The following is a 17432-nucleotide window of genomic DNA, read 5'->3' on the forward strand; positions in this document are numbered from 1 at the left end:
GTGTGTGTGTGTTTGTGTTGGGTGTGTGTTGGGTGTGTGTGTGTGTTTGTGTTGGGTGTGTGTTGGGTGTGTGTGTGTGTGTTTGTGTTGGGTGTGTGTTGGGTGTGTGTGTGTGTGTTTGTGTTGGGTGTGTGTTGGGTGTGTGTGTTTTGAGTGTGTGTTGCGTGTGTGTATTTGTGTTGGGTGTGTGTTGGGTGTGTGTGTGTTGTTGGTGTGTGTGTTGGGTGTGTGTGTGTGTGTTGGGTGTGTGTGTGTGTGTGGTGTGTGTGTGTGTTGGGTGTGTGTTTGTGTGTGTTTGGGTGTGTGTGGTGTGTTGGGGGTGTGTGTGTGTGTGTGTTGGGTGTGTGTGTGTGTGTGTGTGTGTTGGGTGTGTGTGGGTGTGTTGGGTGTGTGTGTGTGTGTGTGTGTGTGTTGTGTGTGTGTGTGTGTGTGTGTGTGTGTGTGTGTGTGTGTGTGTGTGTGTGTGTGTGTGTGTGTGTGTGTGTGTGTGTGTGTGTGTGTGTGTGTGTGTGTGTGTGTTGGGTGTGTGTGTGTGTTCTCCTTTCTGTTATCCCATTACTTCTGTCCATCCAGACTCCCCATCCCATCTATCCCTCCCTTGACCTCCTGCTCCTGCTCAGCAAATTAACTCCTCTCTCCATTTGACTGAATCAATTCTCATCCCCATTTCCTCTCCCTCTGCTCTGTCAGTTGGTTTCCTCTCCTCTGTCAGTTGGTTTCCTCTCCTCTGTCAGTTGGTTTCCTCTCCTCTTTCTCTCCCTCTCCTCTGTCAGTTGGATTCCTCTCCTCTGTCAGTTGGTTCCCTCTCCTCTGTCAGTTGGTTTCCTCTCCTCTGTCAGTTGGGTTCCTCTTCTCTTTCTCTCCCTCTCCTCTTTCTCTCCCTCTCCTCTGTCAGTTGGTTCCCTCTCCTCTGTCAGTTGGTTCCCTCTCCTCTGTCAGTTGGTTCCCTCTCCTCTGTCAGTTGGTTCCCTCTCCTCTGTCAGTTGGTTTCCTCTCCTCTTTCTCTCCCTCTCCTCCGTCAGTTGGTTTCCTCTCCTCTTTCTCTCCCTCTCCTCCGTCAGTTGGTTGCCTCTCCTTTATCAGTTGGTTTCCTCTCCTCTGTCAGTTGGTTTCCTCTCCTCTGTCAGTTGGTTTCCTCTCCTCTTTCTCTCCCTGTCCTCTGTCAGTTGGTTTCCTCTCCTCTGTCAGTATGTTTCCTCTCCCCTGTCAGTATGTTTCCTCTCCTCTTATTCTCTCCCTCTCCTCTGTCAGTTGGTTTCCTCTCCTCTGTCAGTTGGTTCCTCTCCTCTGTCAGTTGGTTCCCTCTCCTCTGTCAGTTGGTTTCCTCTCCTCTGTCAGTTGGTTCCCTCTCCTCTGTCAGTTGGTTTCCTCTCCTCTGTCAGTTGGTTTCCTCTCCTCTTTCTCTCCCTCTCGTCTGTCAGTTGGTTTCCTCTCCTCTGTCAGTTGGTTCCCTCTCCACTGTCCAATGTTTCCTCTCTCTTTCTCTCCCTCTCCTCTGTCAGTTGGTTTCGCTCTCCTCTTTCTCTCCATCTCCTCTGTCAGTTGGTTTCCTCTCCTCTTTCTCTTCCTCTCTCTGTCATCTCCTCTGTCAGTATGTTTCCTCTCCTCTTTCTCTCCCTCTCCTCTGTCAGTTGGTTCGCTCTCCTCTTTCTCTCCATCTCCTCTGTCAGTTGGTTTCCTCTCCTCTTTCTCTCCCTCTCCTCTGTCAGTTAGTTCCTCTCCTCTTTCTCTCCCTCTCGTCTGTCAGTTGATTTCCTCTCCTCTTTCTCTCCCTCTCCTCTGTCAGTTGGTTTCCTCTCCTCTGTCAGTATGTTTCCTCTCCTCTTTCTCTCCCTCTCCTCTGTCAGTTGGTTTCCTCTCCTCTGTCAGTTGGTTTCCTCTCCTCTGTCAGTTGGTTTCCTCTCCTCTTTCTCTCCCTCTCCTCTGTCAGTTGGTTTCCTCTCCTCTGTCAGTTGGTTTCCTCTCCTCTGTCAGTTGGTTTCCTCTCCTCTGTCAGTTGGTTTCCTCTCCTCTTTCTCTCCCTCTCCTCTGTCAGTTGGTTTCCTCTCCTCTTTCTCTCCCTCTCCTGTCAGTTGGTTTCCTCTCCTCTGTCAGTTGGTCTCCTCTCCTCTTTCTCTCCCTCTCCTCTGTCAGTTGGTTCCCTCTCCTCTGTCAGTTAGTTTCCTCTCCCTCTCCTCTGTCAGTTAGTTTCCTCTCCCTCTGTCAGTTGGTTTCCTCTCTTCTGTCAGTTGGTTTCCTCTCCTCTTTCTCTCCCTCTCCTCTGTCAGTTGGTTTCCTCTCCTCTTTCTCTCCCTCTCCTCTGTCAGTATGTTTCCTCTCCTCTTTCTCTCCCTCTCCTCTGTCAGTTGGTTTCCTCTCCTCTTTCAGTTAGTTTCCTCTCCTCTGTCTCCTCTCTGTCAGTTGGTTTCCTCTCCTGTCAGTTGGTTCCCTCTCCTCTGTCAGTTGGTTCCCTCTCCTCTGTCAGTTGGTTCCCTCTCCTCTGTCAGTTGGTTCCCTCTCCTGTCAGTTGGTTTCCTCTCCTCTTTCTCTCCCTCTCCTCTGTCAGTTGGTTTCCTCTCCTCTTTCTCTCCCTCTCCTCTGTCAGTTGGTTTCCTCTCCTCTTTCTCTCCCTCTCCTCTGTCAGTTGGTTTCCTCTCCTCCGTCAGTTGGTTCCCTCTCCTCTTTCTCTCCCTCTCCTCTGTCAGTTGGTTTCCTCTCCTCTGTCAGTTGTTTCCTCTCCTCTGTCAGTTGGTTTCCTCTCCTCTGTCAGTTGGTTTCCTCTCCTCTTTCTCTCCCTCTCCTCTGTCAGTTGGTTTCCTCTCCTCTTTCTCTCCCTCTCCTGTCAGTTGGTTTCCTCTCCTGTCAGTTGGTTCCTCTCCTCTTTCTCTCCCTCTCCTGTCAGTTGGTTTCCTCTCCTCTGTCAGTATGTTTCCTCTCCCCTGTCAGTATGTTTCCTCTCCTCTTATTCTCCCTCTCTCCTCTGTCAGTTGGTTTCCTCTCCTCTGTCAGTTGGTCTCCTCTCCTCTTTCTCTCCCTGTCCTCTGTCAGTTGGTTTCCTCTCCTCTGTCAGTATGTTTCCTCTCCCCTGTCAGTTGGTTTCCTCTCCTCTTATTCTCTCCCTCTCCTCTGTCAGTTGGTTTCCTCTCCTCTGTCAGTTGGTTCCCTCTCCTCTGTCAGTTGGTTTCCTCTCCTCTGTCAGTTGGTTCCCTCTCCTCTGTCAGTTGGTTTCCTCTCCTCTGTCAGTCAGTTTCTCCTCTTTCTCTCCCTCTCTCTGTCAGTTGGTTTCCTCTCCTCTGTCAGTTGGTTCCCTCTCCTCTGTCAGTATGTTTCCTCTCCTCTTTCTCTCCTCTCCTCTGTCAGTTGGTTTCTCCTCTTTCTCTCCATCTCCTCTGTCAGTATGTTTCCTCTCCTCTTTCTCTCCCTCTCCTCTGTCAGTTGGTTCGCTCTCCTCTTTCTCTCCATCTCCTCTGTCAGTTGGTTTCCTCTCCTCTTTCTCTCCCTCTCCTCTGTCAGTTAGTTCCTCTCCTCTTTCTCTCCCTCTCGTCTGTCAGTTGATTTCCTCTCCTCTTTCTCTCCCTCTCCTCTGTCAGTTGGTTTCCTCTCCTCTGTCAGTATGTTTCCTCTCCTCTTTCTCTCCCTCTCCTCTGTCAGTTGGTTTCCTCTCCTCTGTCAGTTGGTTTCCTCTCCTCTGTCAGTTGGTTTCCTCTCCTCTTTCTCTCCCTCTCCTCTGTCAGTTGGTTTCCTCTCCTCTGTCAGTTGGTTTCCTCTCCTCTGTCAGTTGGTTTCCTCTCCTCTGTCAGTTGGTTTCCTCTCCTCTTTCTCTCCCTCTCCTCTGTCAGTTGGTTTCCTCTCCTCTTTCTCTCCCTCTCCTGTCAGTTGGTTTCCTCTCCTAAGTCAGTTGGTCTCCTCTCCTCTTTCTCTCCCTCTCCTAAGTCAGTTGGTTCCCTCTCCTCTGTCAGTTAGTTTCCTCTCCCTCTCCTCTGTCAGTTAGTTTCCTCTCGGCCTCCTCTGTCAGTTGGTTTCCTCTCTTCTGTCAGTTGGTTTCCTCTCCTCTTTCTCTCCCTCTCCTCTGTCAGTTGGTTTCCTCTCCTCTTTCTCTCCCTCTCCTCTGTCAGTATGTTTCCTCTCCTCTTTCTCTCCCTCTCCTCTGTCAGTTGGTTTCCTCTCCTCTTTCAGTTAGTTACCTCTCCCTCTCCTCTGTCAGTTGGTTTCCTCTCCTGTCAGTTGGTTCCCTCTCCTCTGTCAGTTGGTTCCCTCTCCTCTGTCAGTTGGTTCCCTCTCCTCTGTCAGTTGGTTCCCTCTCCTCTGTCAGTTGGTTTCCTCTCCTCTTTCTTGGTTCTCCCTCTCCTCTGTCAGTTGGTTTCCTCTCCTCTTTCTCTCCCTCTCCTCTGTCAGTTGGTTTCCTCTCCTCTTTCTCTCCCTCTCCTCTGTCAGTTGGTTTCCTCTCCTCTGTCAGTTGGTTTCCTCTCCTCTTTCTCTCCCTCTCCTCTGTCAGTTGGTTTCCTCTCCTCTGTCAGTTGTTTCCTCTCCTCTGTCAGTTGGTTTCCTCTCCTCTGTCAGTTGGTTTCCTCTCCTCTTTCTCTCCCTCTCCTCTGTCAGTTGGTTTCCTCTCCTCTTTCTCTCCCTCTCCTGTCAGTTGGTTTCCTCTCCTCTGTCAGTTGGTTTCCTCTCCTCTTCTCTCCCTCTCCTCTGTCAGTTGGTTCCCTCTCCTCTGTCAGTTGGTTTCCTCTCCCTCTCCTCTGTCAGTTGGTTTCCTCTCCTCTCCTCTGTCAGTTGGTTTCCTCTCTTCTGTCAGTTGGTTTCCTCTCCCTCTCCTCTGTCAGTTGGTTTCCTCTCCTCTTTCTCTCCCTCTCCTCTGTCAGTTGGTTCCCTCTCCTCTGTCAGTTGGTTCCCTCTCCTCTGTCAGTTGGTTTCCTCTCCTCTTTCTCTCCCTCTCCTCCGTCAGTTGGTTTCCTCTCCTCTTTCTCTCCCTCTCCTCCGTCAGTTGGTTGCCTCTCCTTTATCAGTTGGTTTCCTCTCCTCTGTCAGTTGGTTTCCTCTCCTCTTTCTCTCCCTGTCCTCTGTCAGTTGGTTTCCTCTCCTCTGTCAGTTGTTTCCTCTCCTCTGTCAGTATGTTTCCTCTCCTCTGTCAGTATGTTTCCTCTCCTCTTATTCTCTCCCTCTCCTCTGTCAGTTGGTTTCCTCTCCTCCGTCAGTTGGTTCCCTCTCCTCTGTCAGTTGGTTTCCTCTCCTCTGTCAGTTGGTTTCCTCTCCTCTTTCTCTCCCTCTGTCAGTTGGTTCCCTCTCCTCTGTCAGTATGTTTCCTCTCCTCTTTCTCTCCCTCTCCTCTGTCAGTTGGTTCGCTCTCCTCTTTCTCTCCATCTCCTCTGTCAGTTGGTTTCCTCTCCTCTTTCTCTCCCTCTCCTCTGTCAGTTGGTTCCCTCTCCTCTGTCAGTATGTTTCCTCTCCTCTTTCTCTCCCTCTCCTCTGTCAGTTGGTTCGCTCTCCTCTTTCTCTCCATCTCCTCTGTCAGTTGGTTTCCTCTCCTCTTTCTCTCCCTCTCCTCTGTCAGTTGGTTTCCTCTCCTCTTTCTCTCCCTCTCCTCTGTCAGTTGGTTTCCTCTCCTCTGTCAGTTGGTTTCCTCTCCTCTGTCAGTTGGTTTCCTCTCCTCTGTCAGTTGTTTCCTCTCCTCTGTCAGTTGGTTTCCTCTCCTCTGTCAGTTGGTTTCCTCTCCTCTTTCTCTCCCTCTCCTCTGTCAGTTGGTTTCCTCTCCTCTTTCTCTCCCTCTCCTGTCAGTTGGTTTCCTCTCCTAAGTCAGTTGGTCTCCTCTCCTCTTTCTCTCCCTCTCCTAAGTCAGTTGGTTCCCTCTCCTCTGTCAGTTAGTTTCCTCTCCCTCTCCTCTGTCAGTTAGTTTCCTCTCGGCCTCCTCTGTCAGTTGGTTTCCTCTCTTCTGTCAGTTGGTTTCCTCTCCTCTTTCTCTCCCTCTCCTCTGTCAGTTGGTTTCCTCTCCTCTTTCTCTCCCTCTCCTCTGTCAGTATGTTTCCTCTCCTTTTTCTCTCCCTCTCCTCTGTCAGTTGGTTTCCTCTCCTCTTTCTCTCCCTCTCCTCTGTCAGTATGTTTCCTCGCCTCTTTCTCTCCCTCTCCTCTGTCAGTTGGTTTCCTCTCCTCTGTCAGTTAGTTACCTCTCCCTCTCCTCTGTCAGTTGGTTTCCTCTCCTCTGTCAGTTGGTTCCCTCTCCTCTGTCAGTTGGTTTCCTCTCCTCTGTCAGTTGGTTCCCTCTCCTGTCAGTTGGTTTCCTCTCCTCTTTCTCTCCCTCTCCTCTGTCAGTTGGTTTCCTCTCCTCCGTCAGTTGGTTCCCTCTCCTCTTTCTCTCCCTCTCCTCTGTCAGTTGGTTTCCTCTCCTCTGTCAGTTAGTTACCTCTCCCTCTCCTCTGTCAGTTGGTTCCCTCTCCTCTGTCAGTTGGTTTCCTCTCCTCTTTCTCTCCCTCTCCTCCGTCAGTTGGTTGCCTCTCCTTTATTAGTTGGTTTCCTCTCCTCTGTCAGTTGGTTTCCTCTCCTCTGTCAGTTGGTTTCCTCTCCTCTTTCTCTCCCTGTCCTCTGTCAGTTGGTTTCCTCTCCTCTGTCAGTATGTTTCCTCTCCTCTGTCTATCCTCTCCTCTGTCAGTATGTTTCCTCTCCTCTTATTCTCTCCCTCTCCTCTGTCAGTTGGTTTCCTCTCCTCCGTCAGTTGGTTCCCTCTCCTCTGTCAGTTGGTTTCCTCTCCTCTGTCAGTTGGTTTCCTCTCCTCTTTCTCTCCCTCTGTCAGTTGGTTCCCTCTCCTCTGTCAGTATGTTTCCTCTCCTCTTTCTCTCCCTCTCCTCTGTCAGTTGGTTCTCTCCTCTTTCTCTCCCTCTCCTCTGTCAGTTGGTTTCCTCTCCTCTTTCTCTCCCTCTCCTCTGTCAGTTGGTTCCCTCTCCTCTGTCAGTATGTTTCCTCTCCTCTTTCTCTCCCTCTCCTCTGTCAGTTGGTTCCTCTCCTCTTTCTCTCCATCTCCTCTGTCAGTTGGTTTCCTCTCCTCTTTCTCTCCCTCTCCTCTGTCAGTTGGTTTCCTCTCCTCTTTCTCTCCCTCTCCTCTGTCAGTTGGTTTCCTCTCCTCTGTCAGTTGGTTTCCTCTCCTCTGTCAGTTGGTTTCCTCTCCTCTGTCAGTTGGTTTCCTCTCCTCTGTCAGTTGGTTTCCTCTCCTCTGTCAGTTGGTTTCCTCTCCTCTTTCTCTCCCTCTCCTCTGTCAGTTGGTTTCCTCTCCTCTTTCTCTCCCTCTCCTCTGTCAGTTGGTTTCCTCTCCTCTGTCAGTTGGTCTCCTCTCCTCTTTCTCTCCCTCTCCTCTGTCAGTTGGTTTCCTCTCCTCTGTCAGTTAGTTTCCTCTCCCTCTCCTCTGTCAGTTGTTTCCTCTCGGCCTCCTCTGTCAGTTGGTTTCCTCTCTTCTGTCAGTTGGTTTCCTCTCCTCTTTCTCTCCCTCTCCTCTGTCAGTTGGTTTCCTCTCTCCTCTTTCTCTCCCTCTCCTCTGTCAGTTGTTTCCTCTCCTTTTTCTCCCTCTCCTCTGTCAGTTGTTTCCTCTCCTCTTTCTCTCCCTCTCCTCTGTCAGTATGTTTCCTCTCCTCTTTCTCTCCCTCTCCTCTGTCAGTTGGTTTCCTCTCCTCTGTCAGTTTTACCTCTCCCTCTCCTCTGTCAGTTGGTTTCCTCTCCTCTGTCAGTTGGTTCCCTCTCCTCTGTCAGTTGGTTTCCTCTCCTCTGTCAGTTGGTTCCCTCTCCTCTGTCAGTTGTTTCCTCTCCTCTTTCTCTCCCTCTCCTCTGTCAGTTGGTTTCCTCTCCTCTTTCTCTCCCTCTCCTCTGTCAGTTGGTTTCCTCTCCTCCGTCAGTTGGTTCCCTCTCCTCTTTCTCTCCCTCTCCTCTGTCAGTTGGTTTCCTCTCCTCTGTCAGTTAGTTTTCTCCCTCTCCTCTGTCAGTTGGTTCCCTCTCCTCTGTCAGTTGGTTTCCTCTCCTCTTTCTCTCCCTCTCCTCCGTCAGTTGGTTGCCTCTCCTTTATTAGTTGTTTCCTCTCCTCTGTCAGTTGGTTTCCTCTCCTCTGTCAGTTGGTTTCCTCTCCTCTTTCTCTCCCTCTCCTCTGTCAGTTGGTTTCCTCTCCTCTGTCAGTATGTTTCCTCTCCTCTGTCAGTATGTTTCCTCTCCTCTGTCAGTTGGTTTCCTCTCCTCTTATTCTCTCCTCTGTCAGTTGGTTTCTCTCCTCTGTCAGTTGGTTTCCTCTCCTCTGTCAGTTGGTTCCTCTCCTCTGTCAGTTGGTTTCCTCTCCTCTGTCAGTTGGTTTCCTCTCCTCTTTCTCTCCCTCTGTCAGTTGGTTTCCTCTCCTCTGTCAGTTGTTTCCTCTCCTCTTTCTCTCCCTCTCCTCTGTCAGTTGGTTTCCTCTCCTCTTTCTCTCCATCTCCTCTGTCAGTTGGTTTCCTCTCCTCTTTCTCTCCCTCTCCTCTGTCAGTTGGTTTCCCTCTCCTCTGTCAGTTGTTTCCTCTCCTCTTTCTCTCCCTCTCCTCTGTCAGTTGGTTTCTCCTCTCTTCAGTCTCCATCTCCTCTGTCAGTTGGTTTCCTCTCCTCTTTCTCTCCCTCTCCTCTGTCAGTTGGTTTCCTCTCCTCTTTCTCTCCCTCTCCTCTGTCAGTTGGTTGCCTCTCCTTTATCAGTTGGTTTCCTCTCCTCTGTCAGTTGGTTTCCTCTCCTCTGTCAGTTGGTTTCCTCTCCTCTTTCTCTCCCTGTCCTCTGTCAGTTGGTTTCCTCTCCTCTGTCAGTATGTTTCCTCTCCTCTTTCTCTCCCTCTCCTGTCAGTTGGTTTCCTCTCCTAAGTCAGTTGGTCTCCTCTCCTCTTTCTCTCCCTCTCCTAAGTCAGTTGGTTCCCTCTCCTCTGTCAGTTAGTTTCCTCTCCCTCTCCTCTGTCAGTTAGTTTCCTCTCGGCCTCCTCTGTCAGTTGGTTTCCTCTCTTCTGTCAGTTGGTTTCCTCTCCTCTTTCTCTCCCTCTCCTCTGTCAGTTGGTTTCCTCTCCTCTTTCTCTCCCTCTCCTCTGTCAGTATGTTTCCTCTCCTTTTTCTCTCCCTCTCCTCTGTCAGTTGGTTTCCTCTCCTCTTTCTCTCCCTCTCCTCTGTCAGTATGTTTCCTCGCCTCTTTCTCTCCCTCTCCTCTGTCAGTTGGTTTCCTCTCCTCTGTCAGTTAGTTACCTCTCCCTCTCCTCTGTCAGTTGGTTTCCTCTCCTCTGTCAGTTGGTTCCCTCTCCTCTGTCAGTTGGTTTCCTCTCCTCTGTCAGTTGGTTCCCTCTCCTGTCAGTTGGTTTCCTCTCCTCTTTCTCTCCCTCTCCTCTGTCAGTTGGTTTCCTCTCCTCTTTCTCTCCCTCTCCTCTGTCAGTTGGTTTCCTCTCCTCCGTCAGTTGGTTCCCTCTCCTCTTTCTCTCCCTCTCCTCTGTCAGTTGGTTTCCTCTCCTCTGTCAGTTAGTTACCTCTCCCTCTCCTCTGTCAGTTGGTTCCCTCTCCTCTGTCAGTTGGTTTCCTCTCCTTTATCAGTTGGTTTCCTCTCCTCTGTCAGTTGGTTTCCTCTCCTCTGTCAGTTGGTTTCCTCTCCTCTGTCAGTTGGTTTCCTCTCCTCTTTCTCTCCCTGTCCTCTGTCAGTTGGTTTCCTCTCCTCTGTCAGTATGTTTCCTCTCCTCTGTCAGTATGTTTCCTCTCCTCTGTCAGTATGTTTCCTCTCCTCTTATTCTCTCCCTCTCCTCTGTCAGTTGGTTTCCTCTCCTCCGTCAGTTGGTTCCCTCTCCTCTGTCAGTTGGTTTCCTCTCCTCTGTCAGTTGGTTTCCTCTCCTCTTTCTCTCCCTCTCCTCTGTCAGTTGGTTCCCTCTCCTCTGTCAGTATGTTTCCTCTCCTCTTTCTCTCCCTCTCCTCTGTCAGTTGGTTCGCTCTCCTCTTTCTCTCCATCTCCTCTGTCAGTTGGTTTCCTCTCATCTTTCTCTCCCTCTCTGTCAGTTGGTTTCCTCTCCTCTTTCTCTCCCTCTCCTCTGTCAGTTGGTTTCCTCTCCTTTGTCAGTTGGTTTCCTCTCCTCTGTCAGTTAGTTCCTCTCCTCTTTCTCTCCCTCTCGTCTGTCAGTTGGTTTCCTCTCCTCTTTCTCTCCCTCTCCTCTGTCAGTTGGTTTCCTCTCCTCTGTCAGTGTGTTTCCTCTCCTCTTTCTTTCCCTCTCCTCTGTCAGTTGGTTTCCTCTCCTCTGTCAGTTGTTTTCCTCTCCTCTGTCAGTTGTTTCCTCTCCTCTTTCTCTCCCTCTCCTCTGTCAGTTGGTTTCCTCTCCTCTTTCTCTCCCTCTCCTGTCAGTTGGTTTCCTCTCCTAAGTCAGTTGGTTTCCTCTCCTCTTTCTCTCCCTCTCCTCTGTCAGTTGGTTTCCTCTCCTCTGTCAGTTGTTTCCTCTCCTCTGTCAGTTGTTTCCTCTCAGTTGTTTCTCTGTCAGTTGGTTTCCTCTCCTCTTTCTCTCCCTCTCCTCTGTCAGTTGGTTTCCTCTCCTCTTTCTCTCCCTCTCCTCTGTCAGTTGGTTTCCTCTCCCTCTCCTCTGTCAGTTGGTTCCCTCTCCCTCTCCTCTGTCAGTTGGTTTCCTCTCCTCTGTCAGTTAGTGACCTCTCACTCTCCTCTGTCAGTTGGTTCCCTCTCCTCTGTCAGTTGGTTTCCTCTCCTCTTTCTCTCCCTCTCCTCCGTCAGTTGGTTGCCTCTCCTTTATCAGTTGGTTTCCTCTCCTCTGTCAGTTGGTTTCCTCTCCTCTGTCAGTTGGTTTCCTCTCCTCTTTCTCTCCCTGTCCTCTGTCAGTTGGTTTCCTCTCCTCTGTCAGTATGTTTCCTCTCCTCTGTCAGTATGTTTCCTCTCCTCTGTCAGTATGTTTCCTCTCCTCTGTCAGTATGTTTCCTCTCCCTCTCCCCTCTCCTCTGTCAGTTGGTTTCCTCTCCTCCGTCAGTTGGTTCCCTCTCCTCTGTCAGTTGGTTTCCTCTCCTCTGTCAGTTGGTTTCCTCTCCTCTTTCTCTCCCTCTCCTCTGTCAGTTGGTTCCCTCTCCTCTGTCAGTATGTTTCCTCTCCTCTTTCTCTCCCTCTCCTCTGTCAGTTGGTTCGCTCTCCTCTTTCTCTCCATCTCCTCTGTCAGTTGGTTTCCTCTCCTCTTTCTCTCCCTCTCCTCTGTCAGTTGGTTTCCTCTCCTCTTTCTCTCCCTCTCCTCTGTCAGTTGGTTTCCTCTCCTCTGTCAGTTGGTTTCCTCTCTGTCAGTTAGTTCCTCTCCTCTTTCTCTCCCTCTCGTCTGTCAGTTGGTTTCCTCTCCTCTTTCTCTCCCTCTCCTCTGTCAGTTGGTTTCCTCTCCTCTGTCAGTGTGTTTCCTCTCCTCTTTCTTTCCCTCTCCTCTGTCAGTTGGTTTCCTCTCCTCTGTCAGTTGGTTTCCTCTCCTCTGTCAGTTGGTTTCCTCTCCTCTGTCAGTTGTTTTCCTCTCCTCTGTCAGTTGGTTTCCTCTCCTCTTTCTCTCCCTCTCCTCTGTCAGTTGGTTTCCTCTCCTCTTTCTCTCCCTCTCCTGTCAGTTGGTTTCCTCTCCTAAGTCAGTTGGTCTCCTCTCCTCTTTCTCTCCCTCTCCTAAGTCAGTTGGTTCCCTCTCCTCTGTCAGTTAGTTTCCTCTCGGTTAGTTTCCCTCCTCTGTCAGTTGGTTTCCTCTCTTCTGTCAGTTGGTTTCCTCTCCTCTTTCTCTCCCTCTCCTCTGTCAGTTGGTTTCCTCTCCTCTTTCTCTCCCTCTCCTCTGTCAGTATGTTTCCTCTCCTCTTTCTCTCCCTCTCCTCTGTCAGTTGGTTTCCTCTCCTCTTTCTCTCCCTCTCCTCTGTCAGTATGTTTCCTCTCCTCTTTCTCTCCCTCTCCTCTGTCAGTTGGTTTCCTCTCCTCTGTCAGTTAGTTACCTCTCCCTCTCCTCTGTCAGTTGGTTTCCTCTCCTCTGTCAGTTGGTTCCCTCTCCTCTGTCAGTTGGTTTCCTCTCCTCTGTCAGTTGGTTTCCTCTCCTCTGTCAGTTGGTTCCCTCTCCTGTCAGTTGGTTTCCTCTCCTCTTTCTCTCCCTCTCCTCTGTCAGTTGGTTTCCTCTCCTCTTTCTCTCCCTCTCCTCTGTCACTTGGTTTCCTCTCCTCTTTCTCTCCCTCTCCTCTGTCAGTTGGTTTCCTCTCCTCTGTCAGTTGGTTCCCTCTCCTCTTTCTCTCCCTCTCCTCTGTCAGTTGGTTTCCTCTCCTCTGTCAATTGGTTTCCTCTCCTCTTTCTCTCCCTCTCCTCTGTCAGTTGGTTTCCTCTCCTCTTTCTCTCCCTCTCCTCTGTCAGTTGGTTTCCTCTCCCTCTCCTCTGTCAATTGGTTTCCTCTCCTCTTTCTCTCCCTCTCCTCTGTCAGTTGGTTTCCTCTCCTCTGTCAGTTAGTTACCTCTCCCTCTCCTCTGTCAGTTGGTTTCCTCTCCTCTTTCTCTCCCTCTCCTCTGTCAGTTGGTTTCCTCTCCTCTTTCTCTCCCTCTCCTCTGTCAGTTGGTTTCCTCTCCTCTTTCTCTCCCTCTCCTCTGTCAGTTGGTTTCCTCTCCTCTATCAGTTAGTTTCCTCTCCCTCTCCTCTGTCAGTTGGTTTCCTCTCCTCTTTCTCTCCCTCTCCTCTGTCAGTTGGTTTCCTCTCCTCTGTCAGTTGGTTTCCTCTCCTCTTTCTCTCCCTCTCCTCTGTCAGTTTCCTCTCCCTCTCTCTGGATCCACTCAGGCTATTCCAGGACAATGAAATCAGATCACCTCTACTGATCAATACCACAGCATGTCTGTCAGTTAGCTACTACATAGTGACGTTTACATAACCACTAACTAGCCACAGTGTTTATAAAGGCTGGTTATAACACTCTATCAGCTAGCTACTACATAGTGACGTTTACATAACCACTAACTCCACAGTGTTTATAAAGGCTGGTTATAACACTCTATCAGTTAGCTACTACATAGTGACGTTTACATAACCACAACTAGCCATGTTTATAAAGGCTGGTTATAACACTCTATCAGCTAGCTACTACATAGTGACGTTTACATAACCACTAACTAGCCACAGTGTTTATAAAGGCTGGTTATAACACTCTATCAGCTAGCTACTACATAGTGACGTTTACATAACCACTAACTAGCCACAGTGTTTATAAAGGCTGGTTAGAACACTCTATCAGCTAGCTACTACATAGTGACGTTTACATAACCACTAACTAGCCACAGTGTTTATAAAGGCTGGTTATAACACTCTATCAGCTAGCTACTACATAGTGACGTTTACATAACCACTAACTAGCCACAGGGTTTATAAAGGCTGGTTATAACACTCTATCAGCTTACTAATAGTGCTGCCACAGTGTTTATAAAGGCTGGTTATAACACTGAATTACATCACAAAGCTATTTACAACATGCTTATAAGTACAGGAAAAACCAGTCTATGTCCCATAGTTTTTTCTGGTCATGTCAGGCAGGGAAAACTCCTGGCTATAAACACAAGTCACCTGAAGAAATGTGTTATGGGTATCCACATCAGCTCTGTCCATTTCCTTCAATAAACGGCAGGATATTTACACGGCAGATAACCTCATCCACATCAGCTCTGTCCATTTCCTTCAATAAACTAATGTCATCCGCAAAAATGTGTCTCTATATATTCTGACTCTCTCACACAGTCTCTATATATTCTGACTCTCTCACACAGTCTCTATATATTCTGACTCTCTCACACAGTCTCTATATATTCTGACTCTCTCACACAGTCTCTATATATTCTGACTCTCTCACACAGTCTCTATATATTCTGACTCTCTCACACAGTCTCTATATATTCTGACTCTCTCACACAGTCTCTATATATTCTGACTCTCTCACACAGTCTCTATATATTCTGACTCTCTCACACAGTCTCTATATATTCTGACTCTCTCACACAGTCTCTATATATTCTGACTCTCTCACACAGTCTCTATATATTCTGACTCTCTCACACAGTCTCTATATATTCTGACTCTCTCACACCGTCTCTATGTATTCTGTTGACTCTCTCTCAGTCTCTATATATTCTGACTCTCTCTCTCTGTCTCTATATATTCTGACTCTCTCACACCGTCTCTATATATTCTGACTCTCTCACACAGTCTCTATATATTCTGACTCTCTCTCTCTCAGTCTCTATATATTCTGACTCTCTCACACAGTCTCTATATATTCTGTTGACTCTCTCAGTCTCTATATATTCTGACTCTCTCTCTCAGTCTCTATATATTCTGACTCTCTCACACAGTCTCTATATACTCTGACTCTCTCACACAGTTTCTATGTATTCTGACTCTCTCACACAGTCTCTAAATATTCTGACTCTCTCACACAGTCTATATATTCTGACTCTCTCACACAGTCTCTATGTATTCTGACTCTCTCACACAGTCTCTATATACTATGACTCTCTCACACAGTCTCTATATACTCTGACTCTCTCACACAGTCTCTAAATATTCTGACTCTCTCACACAGTCTCTATGTATTCTGACTCTCTCACACAGTCTCCATCTACTACCTATAATACTACTGAAAGAATGACTGAAAGTTAAGTCTTGGCGGTAGAACACATACCATTACAGATATTGAGTAGGTTTGTGATGACACAGCTCTACGAAGCACATATTTGCTAAACCGCCAAACAGTAATCAGTCTTCTGAAGGAAAAGGAGAGATGTACTAGCAGCGTCATATATGGCACCCTATTCCCTATATAGTGCACTACTTTAGACTAGAGAGCCTATAGGAAGCTAGTAGTGTGCACTATATAGGGAATAGGGTGCCATTGGGATGTGCCGCCCATTAAAAGGTCACATCCAGCACACCTGCTCTCCCCTGTGTGCCTGTCCCTGGGTGCCTGTCCCTGGGTGCCTGTCCCTGGGTGCCTGTCCCTGGGTGCCTGTCCCTGGGTGCCTGTTCCTGAGTGCCTGTTCCTGAGTGCCTGTTCCTGAGTGCCTGTCCCTGAGTGCCTGTCCCTGAGTGCCTGTCCCTGGGTGCCTGTCCCTGTGTGCCTGTCCCTGGGTGCCTGTCCCTGGGTGCCTGTCCCTGGGTGCCTGTCCCTGGGTGCCTGTCCCTGGGTGCCTGGCAGTGCGTGAACGTGTGTGTGTGTGTCTATCGTTATACGGCACACCAGATAAACTTGACATGGCCCAGAATTGACCTAAATCAGGCTGCCTGCCTCTGCTAAGTCAACACAGGTGAAATACTGTATGTGATATAAGAGGATAGAAGCATAGAACACAAAGACCGCACACACACACACACTGGTGGCATCACACAGAAGCACACAGAAGCACTGGTTGGTGATGGTGAATGAATATTAGGGCCCACTAGATGGTGATAACGATGGTGAATGAACATTAGAGCCCACTGTCATGAGACTGCTTTTATAGAAAGCTGGGTCTTCAATCCCAACTGTAGTTATATCAGTCATATCAGGCAGAATGGGAATGTAGGAAGGGCTTTGATCCCAACTCTAGTTATATCAGGCAGAATGGGAATGTAGGAAGGGCTTTGATCCCAACTCTAGTTATATCAGTCATATCAGGCAGAATGGGAATGTAGGAAGGGCTTTGATCCCAACTTTAGTTATATCAGTCATACCAGGCAGAATGGGAATGTAGGAAGGGCTTTGATCCCAACTCTATTTATATCAGTCATATCAGGCAGAATGGGAATGTAGGAAGGGCTTTGATCCCAACTCTAGTTATATCAGGCAGAATGGGAATGTAGGAAGGGCTTTGATCCCAACTCTAGTTATATCAGGCAGAATGGGAATGTAGGAAGGGCTTTGATCCCAACTCTAGTTATATCAGTCATATCAGGCAGAATGGGAATGTAGGAAGGGCTTTGATCCCAACTCTAGTTATATCAGTCATATCAGGCAGAATGGGAATGTAGGAAGGGCTTTGATCTTGCGTATCTGAATGCTGCATAGAGTGTGTTTTTACAGGTGGAACACTCATTCTGTCTTTCTCTCTCTCTCTCACACATGCACACACACACATTCACACACACACACATTCACACACACACATTCACACACCTCAACAACCTACCTGGAAGCTGCTATTTCCACTTTCGTCCTGGAGGTGGCCCCTGCCCTCCGCGCCCCCTCCACGGCCCGGTCCACCTTCTCTTTGGTTTTGGGGTTCTTTAGCGGGATCAGCTGCTTCCTTATTCCACGAACCAACACGTTATTCTTGTACTTCCCTCTTCCTTGTTCCCCTCGGGAAGGTGGTGCACCCGTAACCGTGGCGCTTGTTGTTCAGCCACTCCCCTCGTACTTCATCCCGTTGGAACGTTCGCTGACGCCGAACCCGTTGCGCTTGTCGTTCTTCCACTCCCCCGTGTACGTCTCGGTGGTGGTGGCGTCCACGTGATCCTCCAACAGCAAGTCCTCTTCCGGCAGCTCTCCGTCGCCCAGGGAGACGGTGGAGTTGGCGTCCGCGTCGGAGGAGCTGATGCGGCTCATAGCGGCGTCGCTGTGTGCCGAACTCCTCTTGCTGGAGATGGACGACTTCGATTCGGACTTGTGTAGCCGACGGAGGCTCCCGAACAGCGACCCGTGAAACAGACCCCTCTTCTTCTTCCCGGTGACCACTTCGCCGTCCGAGTGGAAGTTGAGGACGAACCCGCCGCGGCGGCCGCCGGCCGGCGTGTCACCGGAGTGATCCTGGAGCACGGAGCCGTTACTCTGCTCGGAGCGCAGGGATGCCAAGGAGGTACGTAGCGGGGACTGGATCACAGTGGCCATGCCGTACGGAACACTCTGGCGCACGCCATATCCATGCCTCATCCCACCCATCCACTGGCCCTGATATGAACCTGGAGGAGAGACAGGACACATCTGGTGTGAATAGATTGATCGGTTGGCTGGTTGATTGATTACTCGATTGGTTGGTTGATTGATTTTAAAAGCAATAATTAAAAGCCACAGAAAGAAACTGACCCACCGGTCTCAACTAAGATAGTAATTCCCTACAACAATATTTTTTTATTTTACCTTTATTTAACTAGGCAAGTCAGTTAAGAACAAATTCTTATTTTCAATTACAGCCTAGGAACAATGGGTTACCTCTACACTCTAACCACTAGGCTACCCTACCACCTCTACACTCTAACCACTAGGCTACCCTACCACCTCTACACTCTAACCACTAGGCTACCTGCCACCTCTACACTCTAACCACTAGGCTACCTGCCACCTCTACACTCTAACCACTAGGCTACCTGCCACCTCTACACTCTAACCACTAGGCTACCTGCCACCTCTACACTCTAACCACTAGGCTACCTGCCACCTCTACACTCTAACCACTAGGCTACCCTACCACCTCTACACTCTAACCACTAGGCTACCTGCCACCTCTACACT

General features: G+C 49.3%; 1 pseudogene; it reads right to left on the minus strand.

Annotated features, from left to right (window-relative positions):
- LOC123991447 overlaps nucleotides 1-17432 on the minus strand; it is a 100393-nt pseudogene that overhangs the window by 76442 nt on the left and 6519 nt on the right.

This window comes from Oncorhynchus gorbuscha, linkage group LG12 (genome assembly GCF_021184085.1).
Source record: "Oncorhynchus gorbuscha isolate QuinsamMale2020 ecotype Even-year linkage group LG12, OgorEven_v1.0, whole genome shotgun sequence".
Taxonomy (NCBI): domain Eukaryota; kingdom Metazoa; phylum Chordata; class Actinopteri; order Salmoniformes; family Salmonidae; genus Oncorhynchus; species Oncorhynchus gorbuscha.